Source organism: Simochromis diagramma, unplaced genomic scaffold (genome assembly GCF_900408965.1).
Source record: "Simochromis diagramma unplaced genomic scaffold, fSimDia1.1 OVJJ01000205.1, whole genome shotgun sequence".
NCBI lineage: Eukaryota > Metazoa > Chordata > Actinopteri > Cichliformes > Cichlidae > Simochromis > Simochromis diagramma.
The window spans coordinates 7,498,219-7,511,531 of NW_024386782.1; the positions used below are offsets into that span (position 1 = coordinate 7,498,219).

General features: G+C 39.2%; 1 protein-coding gene across 2 annotated transcripts in view; it reads right to left on the bottom strand.

Moving 5' to 3' along the window:
* The window catches only part of asic1c (acid-sensing (proton-gated) ion channel 1c), a 104,878-nt gene that overhangs the window by 39,211 nt on the left and 52,354 nt on the right, over positions 1-13,313 (bottom strand). The gene's annotated exons all lie outside the window — the stretch shown is intronic.

A 13,313-nucleotide genomic window follows, 5' to 3' on the forward strand; every position in this document is an offset into this window, starting at 1 on the left:
AAACCATGACTTAATGTACAGGCAGTTTGCTGAGGCACTGAGACTTTCTGTATGTGAATTCATTAGAGACTTCTTCATTATGCTTTCAGGAAAATCGGCACTGATGTTGTGTAAGTACCATCTCCGCTCTTCTTTATCATCTCTCGGGAAATGGAATTATCTTTCTTCAACTACAACAAACGCTAAAGTTGTCACAGTGTATTTGTGTAATTAATAGGTGCACTCTAAGTGAAGTGCAAGCCACTGCTCAATCAATACACTGTGGAGTTTTTCCAGCTGCTTTAAGTTAAGTGTACTGGTTAATGCGCTGCCGCAAGAAATCAGCAGTTCAGTACATCATGGCTCTACAGCAAGAAGAAAACGGAGCTGAGGCTGGATTCACACGTGTCATGGTTACTGATGTCAGATATCCAAGTCCTCCTTCTCATCAGCCACTTTGTATCCCGACCGTGTCGAGACTGTCAGTGCTGAATCTGACAAAGGGAATGTTATAGGTGACTACTGGAACATCTTTTGAAAAAGTATAAGGTTCGTTTAAATACTGACTGTGGAGGTAAAGTGTCAAACCTGCCCATCCGAAATCTTCCGAAAATCCTAATTAGCTTGCTATCTTTGTGGCAGGAAGGCCAGCAGTCACAGCTGGGAGGTACAATGTCCTGCATGAGTAGAATTCAAGCCACAGTGACTTTATGTAAGTGTTGCCCAACTGTCTTCCCTCATTCCTCTCATCACATGTCGACAAGTCCTTTCATGTATTTCCAAAATCAAAATATAGAAAAGGAGCCAAGTTTGAAAGTGCTGAGCTAACACATTAATGTGACGACACTTTTCACATCAATAAGCTTTACAGAGATAATGATGAACAAATATGCAAATAGGCTCATTAAAATGCAGGGTGAGAGCTGGATGCTGGAATTCATCTCAAAATGTTTTAAACCTCAGACCCCCGAACCTTCTGGGAGTTAGGCTTTAGGGTTCGCCTAAGTGATGATGTCTTTTAGTGACCGGAGGGACTGAATGCTAAATAGCAAAAAAACAAAAACAAAACAACAAAAAACAGAAGAAAACAAATAAGAAAAGCCACTCAATGATCTAAACTCATAGTCTGCTTTCTCTTCTTTCCCAGAACTTTTAACCATTGTCAATCTCATCAAAGTGTGCAAATGCAACTGCTGTGACTGACAGACTGTTGTTGGGTTGCACATAATGTTATTTCCATTAGAACCAATGATGTAAATCATAAAACATTAAACATTAAAAATGTCCATTACAATTTCCCAAGGCGTGTTGCAGGAAATGGCTTGTTCTGTCCAACAAAAGTCCATTATTCCAAAATATTTAATTCAGTTCAACTTCGGAATTTCAACAGACATTCACAGTTCAGGCCCCGAAGCAGTGGATGTTTAATCTTTTTAAGCACTCAAATGATGACTTAATTATGTAAATAGTTTATCAGAACAGAGCAAAAATGAATGCAATTTGTGCAAATGTGCAAACAGACTGATCCTCAAAACCTTCTATTTGTTAGGGGCAGCCAGAATAAAAACAAGGAGCTGCAGTTTAACAAAAGAGCTCCCCTTTGACCAGCACTATTTTATTTTAGTTTTGCAATCAAAACACCTCATTTCTATGAGCTTCTATGGTGCAAAAACAATTTTAGATCTGCCTTTATTTCATTCTGCACTTATGCAGAAGTACTCACTGGTCATCTGAATAAGCTCACACATTTTAATGCCAGTGCAGTATCTGCGGCTACCATCCGCTGGTCCACTTTCACTTCATAAGAAGTGATCAGATTTTTAAATGGCAATAATCAGAGTCTGTGGCCTCAGTGAGTGTACAGCGCAGCTGCTTTCTCTTATGGCAAGCAGGAAATGGGCAGCGATTAATGAGGAACTTCAATATTTCAGTATTGACCCAAACACAGGAGAATCCTTGATAAAATGGCTGTCACATTAGCAAAAGGAAGGTGCTCGAATTGGCGCTTGCAAAGATGCAGTGGTGTACACTGTATCTTTGCTTCACATGCATTACGGCTTCAGAGGAGACAACGATCTTTGTATTTCGTAGTAATGACAGAAACCCTTCCCAGTTTGTTTTAATGCCTAACTCCATGCTGACAGTTATTCATCAGGCACAAGCGGCGTTCTTCATACAGCTGCCAAAGTAATCACACTGAGTATGAAAGGCTGAAAAGCTTCACTGTGGGTACTTCAAAGAGCTTTCAAAAATTCATTTCTGTCCATCTAAGACAGCAATTACTGTAGCTCTAAGCACAGTTAAGGGGAATAAAAGGTGACTTTTCCCTTATCCTTTTAAGAGAGCAGTTTGGAAACAACGCTCTCAAGAAGCAAATCTTAAAAAATAACAAAAAAAAAAAATCCATCTGATACATTTTTGTGCATGGTGCGAAGATCCGGCCTCTTCAAAGAGTGAACTTTTCAGAAATGTATAAAACTAATTTCACAGGTTTGTCTAAGGGTCAGAGAACACTGCTGTAGCATTTTATTCTCAAATAAGACAATATTCTATTTTTCTGAATAACTCCATTTTCCTCAAAGTCATACACGAGACAAGCCTGTAACCTGTGCTGTCATCACCAGACGACCTTTTAAGTCTGACGAATGAGGGACTACTTCAGCTTCAAGAGAGGATAAGAAAAGTCCAGGTCACTTTCTAGGAAGCACTTTAATTCTCTAATCTTTGAGGATGAAACTTAAAATTAAACGTCCATCTTAAAATCGAATCAATGGTTCCTTTTACCAGTATGTGAGGTGATCCTTAACCTGTGATAATAGACACTTTTCTCCAGGGCTATCTGGATAATGAAGGGGAGGATCTTAATTTGCTGACTTAGTGGAATTTGTGTTACATGGTATTGTTGGAGCTTTTATTTCTGAATCTGTTGCTCTTACCCCCCTGCCTGAACAAGGGCTCAGGTCTCCAGGAAATTACAGTGAATAGTCCATTGTTCAAAAGTTCACTGACTCCATGAACACAAGAAAAATATCCAGGAAGCTCCACTTGATGAAATCACTGATAACATGGACACTGTGTGTGTCTCTAGGTCTGAGAGATGTTTCTAAATATAGCTTTCTCTGTCCTTTTCTTGGTTTCCAGCCCAATTTAGCAAAGTGCTGGCTCTAACTGAGTCCAAGTGTTGTACCTCTTATAGAGAAGAATGTTTACTGAAAATCCCATCAGGCTGAGTCAACCCAACTAGGAAAATTCCAAAATTCCAAAAGGGAAAGCTTTCATATATTCAATATCCATTACATACAACGTGAAATATTCCAATATTTTTGCTTTAATTTTGATCAGAAATATTTCAAATTATTAGAATATTTAATTTACAGTTTGAGTAAATTGTTTTTCACACAGTATACATGGCATGTATTTCTCTGCTTTGTTCAGTAAACGTAACAGCAATCATGGGGAAGGCTGCTAACTTGACAGTTGTCCAGATGACAATCAACAACATCCTCCATGAGGAGGTTAAGCCACAGAATGTTAGTACTGAAAAGTTTGCAGACTGCTTTATTAAAGCTTATTTCGATCATTGGAGGGGAAACGTCACAGGAAAAAGGTGTACAGGCAACACAGATGATCACAGCCTTGTAAAGATTGTAAAGAAAAGATTGTCCAAGGACTTGGACGTGAACTGAGGCCGATGTCAGTGCATCAAGAGCCACAATGCTCTTGTGGCTCTTGATTCAGGATGAGAGGAACAAATATCACATTCCTAATCTGAAGCAACTTCTGAAACACAGACAGTGTCAGAAGCAGCTTATCCTGGTAAAGAGAAAAAGGAACTGGACTGTTCTGTGGTCTAAAGTCCTGGTTTCAGAAAGTAGGTTTTACATTTCACTTGTAAATCAAGGTCCTAGAATCTGCAGGACGAGTGAAGAGGCATATAATCCAAGGTGTTTAAAAGTGCAAGGTGACATTTCAAATTTTTAGTTTAATTCAATTCAGTTTTATTTATATAGTGCCAAATCACAACAGCAGTTGCCTCAGGGTGCTTCACATTCTCAGGCAAAGACCCAACAATAATACAGAGAAAACCAGAAATCTACCAGATGCTTCCATCTGCTGACAAGCTTTATGGAGATGCTGATTTCCTATTACAGCAGGACTTAGCACCTCGCCACAGTGCCAAACCTAGTACCAAAAGGTTTGTTGACCATGTTATTACTGAGCATATTTGGCCAGTCAGCTCTCCTGGCCTGAACCCACGGAGAAGACCACGAGAAACACCTGACCTCAAAATACCATCAAAGCAGCCTGGGCTTCAGTCACGCCTCAGCAGTACCACAAGCTGATCACCTCCACAACACCGATGCAGGAGCTCATGAGGAAATGTAGCCCTAACCAAGTACTGAGTACATTACATTTCTGTATTGTAAATTCTTGTTTTGTGATTGCTCTTAGGCAATATACTAATAATCTGAGTTACTGGGGTTCTGGTTTTCATGGGCTATAAAACATAATCATCACAATTAAAACACCAAATGCCTGAAATGCTTCATTTTACATGTAATGAATAGAGAATATATGAAAGTTAATCTTTTGAAATTTCAATTATGAAAAAAAGATCTTTTTTCAGATCCAGATATTCATTTTGTTTTAGACACACTAATATGAGGCATCAACATGGTATCTTACTGCAAAACAACTCACTGTAGGTTGGTCCAATAACGTAGGCAGGATCATAATTTTTAAAAATCCATTTGGCAGCAAAAGCCCAGAACTCTGAAGCCAAGGACTTACAAGCCACCGTTAAGAGAGCAGTCTTTCTCTCATTGTAGGCTGGACAGTGACCACTTCTTTTAATAATCTGAGAAATCAAAGGAACCAAGGAAAGAAAGAAAACATGACAGTCGTGCTGTTTTGCATGTTTGGTGAGTAACAGACAATATGAGAGACGTTCTTTTCGTTTGCTCTATAAGAAGGGAAAATAAGACACTTAGCATTGAAGACTGCAGCTTTTTTCATCCTTCATGTTTTTGCAACAAAATTACAATTTTAAATCTTCATATGGGTCATGACGTTTCCATGCAACTCCAGCATCTTACAGAAAAAAATATGAGCAATGTTTATTATTGCCCCATTTAGTGTTGAGAAAGGCAATAAAGCAGGGGGAATGCTTTGTAACTGACAAGTCACTACCCACGTCTGTGCACTGTCTTTCTGCTTAGTCAGATGCACTCTTTGTTTGTCTCGTCCCATTTCAAAACACAGAGGTAGCTACATGTACAGCAAAAATGCTCAGCTTGAGGCTTCATAACAAGACATCTATAATCAATGGGGAAAGGCAAGATGGCTACTTTTATATACAGTCTGTGCACCAGACAGGTAACGCATGTGTTGTGTGGTTAGGCAACGTGAAACTGTACAAACAAGAGAAACTTGCAAAAGTCAAAGACTATTACACTCTTTTGTTTTCCACCCTTCAAAATATGTGGGAGGAAAAAAAAAATCCTTTGCAGCTATGCAATGTCATGACATTGCAGTTCTCAGTATGATCAAATGGCTGTCTGTGAATATCAAATAGTATTTCTACTTCAAATGAACCTTAAAAGTAAAGTAAAAAGTTAAGAGGACAGTCTTGAGCAGTCCATTGTTACTTTGACCATGGAAAGAGTAGTTTGACAAAATAAACTGAACTGAAGGTCTGCATTCTAATTCAATTTTATTGACATAGCACCAATCACAACAACAGTTGCCTCAAGGTACTTTATATTGTAAAGCAGAGAAAACCCCAACATTAATATGAGCCCCTACGAGTCAGCACTTTGGCGACAGTGGGAAGGAAAAACTCCCTTTTAACAGAAAGAAACCTCCGATAGAACCAGGCTCAGGGAGGGGCGGCCATCTGTCGCGACCGGTTTGGGGGTGAGCGGATGATGATGGGACAAAAGACATGCTGTGGAAGAGAGCCAGAGATTAATAATAACTAATAATTAAATGTAGAGAGGTAGTGAGTGAAAAAAGTGACTGAAGAAGAAACACTCAATGCATCATGGGAATTCCGCAGCAGCGTAGACCTATTGCAGTGTAACTAAGAGGGGATTCAGGGCCACCTGATCCAACTAACTATATGCTTTATTTTTAAAAAAAAAGCGTTTTAAGCCTAATCTTAAAAGTGAGAGGGTGTCTGTCTCCCGAATCCAAACTGGAAGCTGGAAGCATCTTAGCAGATGAACTGTACTCTGTTGTTGTCACGTAAATAATTGGGGAACAGCGACAGCAGTCGATTTTACATTTTGGTAAATAGGCAGAGTTTAGACATTCTATTCAGTGGTGAAGACCGTGAGACGCTTTTGAACCCTGACTGAACAAATATTTTGGACAAGGCTCTTCTGTTCTGCCCCTACGTCAAGCAGAGAAACACGCTCATCCTGCTTCTTAATCGTAATAAATTCATGAAGTATCTGTTGTGATGTTGACTGATGGAATCCATTTATCACTCATCATTATAGCTAAGTAGTTTGCTGTATTTAGTCAGTATGATATCTTTAAAGCAATGCTGATACCAGTAAATAGACTTGAGAATTTTGGCGGCCCCACAGTCTAATGTCCTCCGTGCCTGTCTTTGCACTGCGGTATAAGTCAGCTAACTGGATTAGCACTGACAATCAAAAAGAGGAATTGGACAGTGCACGTCAATAAAGAATTACTCCCTCTTCGCATTAATGCCTAGGCGTAAAGTTTGCATGGAGAGCGCAAGCTTGCTTGTGACTCACACCCACAGCCATTAATTATAGTGGCTATAAATTGCTTCAGACCAATTAATATACTACTGGAGGGAGCTTGATTGTTTTGATAGCTGTCTAACAGTTGTCTGGAAAATGAAACAGAGGAGAAAGACAGAATTACTGGAAAGGCTGATGACCATGAAGTGCTGCGTGGTTTTTGTCTGCTCACTTCTCTCTCGGGGAGACTGGCTAGAAGTCCTTCAGAGGGACGTCTGACACCTATGCTGGCTGGATGTTCGACTTTAAAGGCTGACAGAGGCAATCAATCACTCCGTCCCCCCCCTGGTATTCATTATGTTGTTTCGGTTTAGACTTGTGTTTACTTCTTTCGCAAATTGTAACACATTCCCCGCTGTGCCATTGGTTAGAGAAAGTAAATAAGAAGACGTGATGACATTTAATTCAGGTAAAAACAGACAAGGAGGACCTTTTGAATAGGCTTGTAAGGAACAACCTTTATAAATTGTCTTTATTTAGTGGACTTTCTTGTTAATTGCAAAATAACAAAGGGAAAAAAGTCTTAATTTCACTCTAATTTTGGAGGTTTGGGCATCTAATTTAATTTTATTGCTATTTTATTTTGTTTGATGATTGATGTTTTTCACTCCACCAACAGCATTACCATTAATTTCCTTATGTATTTGTATTTTATATGATCTAATTGTAATAAATCTTAAATGCTGATTTAATATTTTTGTACGCTTCTTAAAGTAATTTTAATTCTTTGATGTTTGAAAAGTGCTACATAAACAGATCTGCTCAGTCATCCGTGCACTGGATAAACTGCAGAAGTTACTTGTTTACATATTTAAATTTGTCTCCTGGTTTTGTTAATAAACCTTCAAAGACAAATGCGTGGTCTCCTCTGGTAAGTTGAGGCGTGACAGACACATGGTGTGTAGGAACAACACACTGAAACCAATTACCTTCTTTGTGTATATCTGACAGGCACCTTTAAGCTGAGATAAAATAAATGAGGACATAAGTCCACTTGGGAATCAGGGGAATTAGAGTCAGTATTTTTACTGATTGCGAGAATCTTTCCTTATTACAGCTGATTGTTTGCTGTGGAAGAGAACTGTCAATGGGATGCAAGCTTGAGTTAACTAATCAGGCTATCTGCGACCCGTAATGGCTGTGTATAAAGCATGAGGAATTCAATTAAACTGGGCAAGTAAACATTCACTCAGCTACAACCTGTGACATTAATCCATGCGAACACCCCGCTGAACCCTTCTTCTCTTATTCCCCCGGGATTAACTAAATCAGTCTTTCTAACGGTTAACCAAGCAGGACAGAAGCAAGCACATCGAGGCTTATAAATATGAAGCATTTCACCCTCAACAGCAATTTTCCAAAGGAATTCAAGCTGTAAACGCAAACGCTCTCCTTATTTAACTTAAACGAGTTCATTTTACTCAATTTATTCTAGTTAAAGTTTATTTACTTCTTTTCGGTCGTCTGTATGTTTTGCCTTCATGGTGAAGAGTATATTTCTGCATAGTTGTTAATTTGCAAGCCAAGTCAAGAACACTTCAGCAATGACTTTGCAATTAATATTAAAAATAATTGCATTTATTTACAAATAATTTCACTAAACTGAGGTTGCATGAAGTTTATTTAAGTTAAAGTTAAGTGGATCGCCGATTTCTCAAATGTTATAGTGCACAGTGTCTGAAACATGTTTCGGAAATCAGACAACTGGAAATTGTTTTGGGCGATAAAAAAAAAAGAAGTAATAACACCAGACCTCTCCTGCTACCTCCAATTTTTTACAGCTTCACTGATATCTAGGTATCTCTGTCTCTGTCCCAATTTCGCCACTTTTGATATTACCTTGAGGGCGCAAAAAGCACCTTATTGTATTGGGTGCACGTCTACTCTCAGAGCAGTATTTCGTGCGTGTGTCTGAGCCTTTTAACAGACAGTAAAGTGACAAGCTTCCATTATCCTTTTCAGCTGCCTCCTTAACGAGCTCTCCTGAGTGCCTCAGAGCTATCTGCTGCGCATCTCCACTGTTCATCCACCAAACGCTCGCCATCGTCACAGTCCCCACAAGCTGACTGCACCCCCTGGGTAGTACCGTCTTCAAGGCCTCAGCTGCTTCTCCAACAGAGATGGAGCTTTTACATTTAAACAACTGCACTGGCTGTGTATATCTGTAAAACACAAAGTAGAAAAGCTAAATGTTTGATGATATAGCTGAAGACACTTTTCTCCCTTTCAGTTAAGCAATCTGTTGGAGTATGACAGCAAAATTAAATGTCAGGCAGTGGACTGACATAGTGAATGGGGAAAAAAGCAATTCTTAGAAAAAATCTTTTTGTGCCATGTTTCAATTATTAAGGGCTGGCAGCAGGTGGCAATGTTTATTTAACCAGGGCCAAAAGATAGTTTTTATTGTGTCTGAAATAAATGTGATAGGGAGAAGAAAAGTTTATTCTACATAATACACTCAGTGATCTCTTTATTTAGCTGCCTTGTAAAACCCAATGCAATAGCCCAGCCATAGTTTTTATCTCACAAAGACAATACTGTCCACATTTGCCTGATGCTGTCAGAGAACTATGAATTTCTGTACAATATTGAGGCTGCAGATTGCAATGATTTACACACATGAAAGGGAGGATATTACACATATTACTGAGGTTGTGATGCATTGTATTAAAACCTTAGAAATACGCACATATGTGAAGTAACATCCTGCAGAAACTAGTATTCATAAGCGTCAGTAAAGCAGAATACGGCTGTGCTTCTGTGCCAGAGTAAATTGGATTGCATTGGAAATGTGAATCTCATAAAGTTAAACACTGGGAAGCCATGGCTCAAATATTAAAGCTTGGTGGAAAGAAATTGCAGGGTTTGTGGTTTGATTCCCAGCTCCTTAATGTTCCAATGTGTCCTTGGGGAAGACACTTAGGCGGCTACCAGTGGCAGCTCAGTATCTTGCATAGTATTGGCATGTGAGTGTTTAGGTGTGAATGCATGATTGAGAAACAATAAAGCTGCTTGTAGAACTTGGCTGGCTACAAAGGTGCTACATAATCACACCGTACTCGGTGTTTTTATTTAAAAACAACACAACATTAAAGGTACAGCATGTACATATTTGGCATATCGACTGGCTGAAATGAAAACACAACAATACACAAGTGTAATTCCAAAAATGTTGGGCCGCTGGGTGAAAAGTAAAGAAAAACAGAATGCATTCAATTATGGGTTATGAAACCCATAATTTGATCTCTATTGAACATAGAAAACATGTTTAAACAATTAGACAATCTACCATTTTAGGAAATAAACAAGATTTCTTATTTTAATTTCCTGAGAGCAATGCATTAAAAATGTTGGGACAGGGCCATATTTACCACTGTGCAGCATCCACCCTTCTTTTTAACAGTCTGTAACGGGGACCTTGGGTGAGATGTTGTGTGAGTCTTCACTGTTGTCTTTGTCAGAACATACTGTTGAGTGACCTGGTCTTTGTGACTGAACAGTATGTTCCTTTGTTCCTTAGTGTCTCTTTGGCCAGGATTGGTTCAGCCTTTCTGGATCTGCATTTGGGTCCTGGCTCACCACTTGACAAACTCATTAACATTTTACACAGCATGAAAACTTCTTTAGAATTGGATTTGCATTAAACACAACATACTAAAAACATACGATCCATCCTGGGAAACGAGGCAAATGAAGTAATTAACAGTGTGCTGGGAAATCCTACTAACTATACAGAGGGGCATACACACACATGGGCTGTGTGCTTTCCATTACATAGTAACTACTGTGCCCCAAATCATTCACTTAGTCCAAGCAAACAATCTATTTATCTGTCTTGGTCCAGATCTGCAGCAGAGACGAGCCTCCAGATTAAGGCTCAGTGAACACTTGTCTGTGTTCTGCGATATTTTATTTTATTTTTGTTCCCATTGACGACATATTCAGCTGCATTTATTTCAAAATGACTAAGGCGCCCAACTATAAACACACTTTATTCATATGATTGGATAACTGAACATCAATAAATGAGAGCTGTCATTCATTCATCTTCAGGCATCTAAGAAAGCTAGAAAATCATGCCTGTGAGCTCTTAAGAGTAGCATTGCAAAGAGGGCACTTATACATTTCTGACACCTGAGAATTTCAATTTAATTTAAGTTCACTCGTGTGAGAGATTACAGCGGGTTTGGGTGCCTCTGAGAAGTGCCGGGACACGGCAGTGGAAGAGGACTTGGCTTTCCACCTATTACTCTCAAGCTGCCATGACCAATAGCATACGGCAAGCAAGCCTGTCCACCCATGATAAATGCTCTTTGGGCAAATCTGTGGGTGACAGAAAAAAAACCTTGCCATGTGGTGCCATTTGTCATTATAAACACAGCCTACAAATTAAAGACAAATATTTTCTCTGACACAGTAATCACATCTGAATGTAAAGTGTGAAGGAACAGAAAAGAGAGAAGTGGTTTTACCTATATGCGTTTCAAGCCTGCATTGATTTACCTGTGTAATCAGGGCGGCTAAGTTACTGTTATGCACCCAATTATTAAAACCTACTCCTTTGAACATAGACCAGATGCTCAGTCAGTCATAGAAAGACTGTTAATTTTAATGATCAATTGGTCTTTAGATTTCCGTCCTCTCACACTGATTATGCAGTTTGTGTGCAGCCTTGTGTCATCAGGGCGTGAGGGAAACAGTATTAGGCCTATTTAATACAGACTGGTCCAATGATAGGCACGTTCTGATGGATGGGAGGGGAGGGCTTTGGTTTCAGGGCTGCAGCTTTTTAATTCGTGAAGGATCATTAGCTGGAGAAGGCTTCTGCTTGTAGCTCTGGGGGGTGCAGAATCAAATGGATGCGGCACAAAGAGATACCTCTTCATCTATCTCTTTGCTGTTGTAGCTCTCACAGCTGGTAAGAAGAGGATATTATTTATGCACCGCGATGCAATGTGGACCATCACTGTAGACAATAAGTTGGCACGTGGTGGGCATTGACATGAAAACTACCTTTCCGTGTGATTTATGTTAGTTTTGAAATACAGGAAGGAAGGAACGCCGAGTGAGCTTGACTCAAGCACTATGTATCTTGGGCTTGTCATCCTATCCCCCTCCTACACACACAGCAATGTGTGTAGGCTGGGGTCTCACTTACCGCTGTAATGTAGATTCATATATGCAAACGGTGTAGACAACAGATTCAGATTTGCCTACAGGGTAAAAAAATGGATGCTCCAAACTTGTCTGCTTACCACCGGTAACATGACTTCAGTGGAGATTTTTTTTGCCTCATCGTCAGGTTTATTTCACAAGTAATACAATGTAACAGGGAAAATTACCCAAACTCCACAGTACCATAATATGATAACGTTTCGTATCTTTTATGTATCTTTAATTTGATTTTGCATTCCGTTCCTCTGCCTACCTCAGAGAAAAACCCACACTTAGTCACAAATACTGTAATTTTAAAATAGTTTTCACACCCCAAGGTGCTGCTTTCTGTTGTTTAGCAGGGGTTAAATGAGCCTTTTTTTCCCTTATACCTCCTGCATTTTAAACAATATCCACTCTGCAGCTGTAGATGTTGTTTATCCTTGTGCCTACTCATGTGGTACCTTTTGATATCCCATCCTCCACTTACCCCCCCACAGCCTGCCCCCCCCAAATCAATAGCAAAGAAACAATACAATCAAGTGCCTGCAGCAAAGCATTCATTCTATTGAACACATGTCTTCGTAGCGATTGCTCCAGGAGATTGAGTATAATCATAGCACACCCCACATCTTCCCTCTTTCCCTTCCTTGCTTTAAAAAAAGGAAAGAAAGAAAAAGATTTACACTGAAACAAATGAAAAGGATAAAAATTATAGCCTTAGATATGCAGAGCATCTCAGAAAATACAAGAATAGCAACAAATATAGCATTTAATCTACATGTTTTGGCCACTGTGCATGTGGCACGTTTTGTCTCAGGTATCGCTTACCTTTCTTTCAAGAAAAAACAGTTTATGCCATCAAATGTAACGGTAATATTTGCTCATGTCACATACTTTTGCCATCATCCCACCATCAGTGTATAAGTTATAACATCCTTTGGGCAATTATATGTCCATGGGCAGCTTGGTGATTTAAAGCGGTGCAGTACGTGGACCCTCAGTGAAGATTTATTACAGCTGTTACCAAATGGTTTTCTCTGCAAAGAGGAAATGGAGGGTTTTGCTGTGTCAGTCAAATTAGATGTAACAGAAAATCTGATTGCTGGGAGTAAGTAGGTAGTAAAGTTAAAAAATATATATGAATGAGGCATATGTTTTAATGGCTTTGGCCCCTGTGAATTTACAGGATGAGGAGGATTCATATGATACTAGACAATTAAGCTTTAAACAGAAGGTGTCTGAGCAGTTGTGTCACGGAGATGCTGTTTATTAATTAGTACGTCACATTACATTTCTTTGTACACTGATCAAAGGTTATTAATAAAAATATAACACATTTGTTATGATGGCACAGTCAACAATATGTCCATATGAAATATAAACAATGAGCAATTTAAAGCC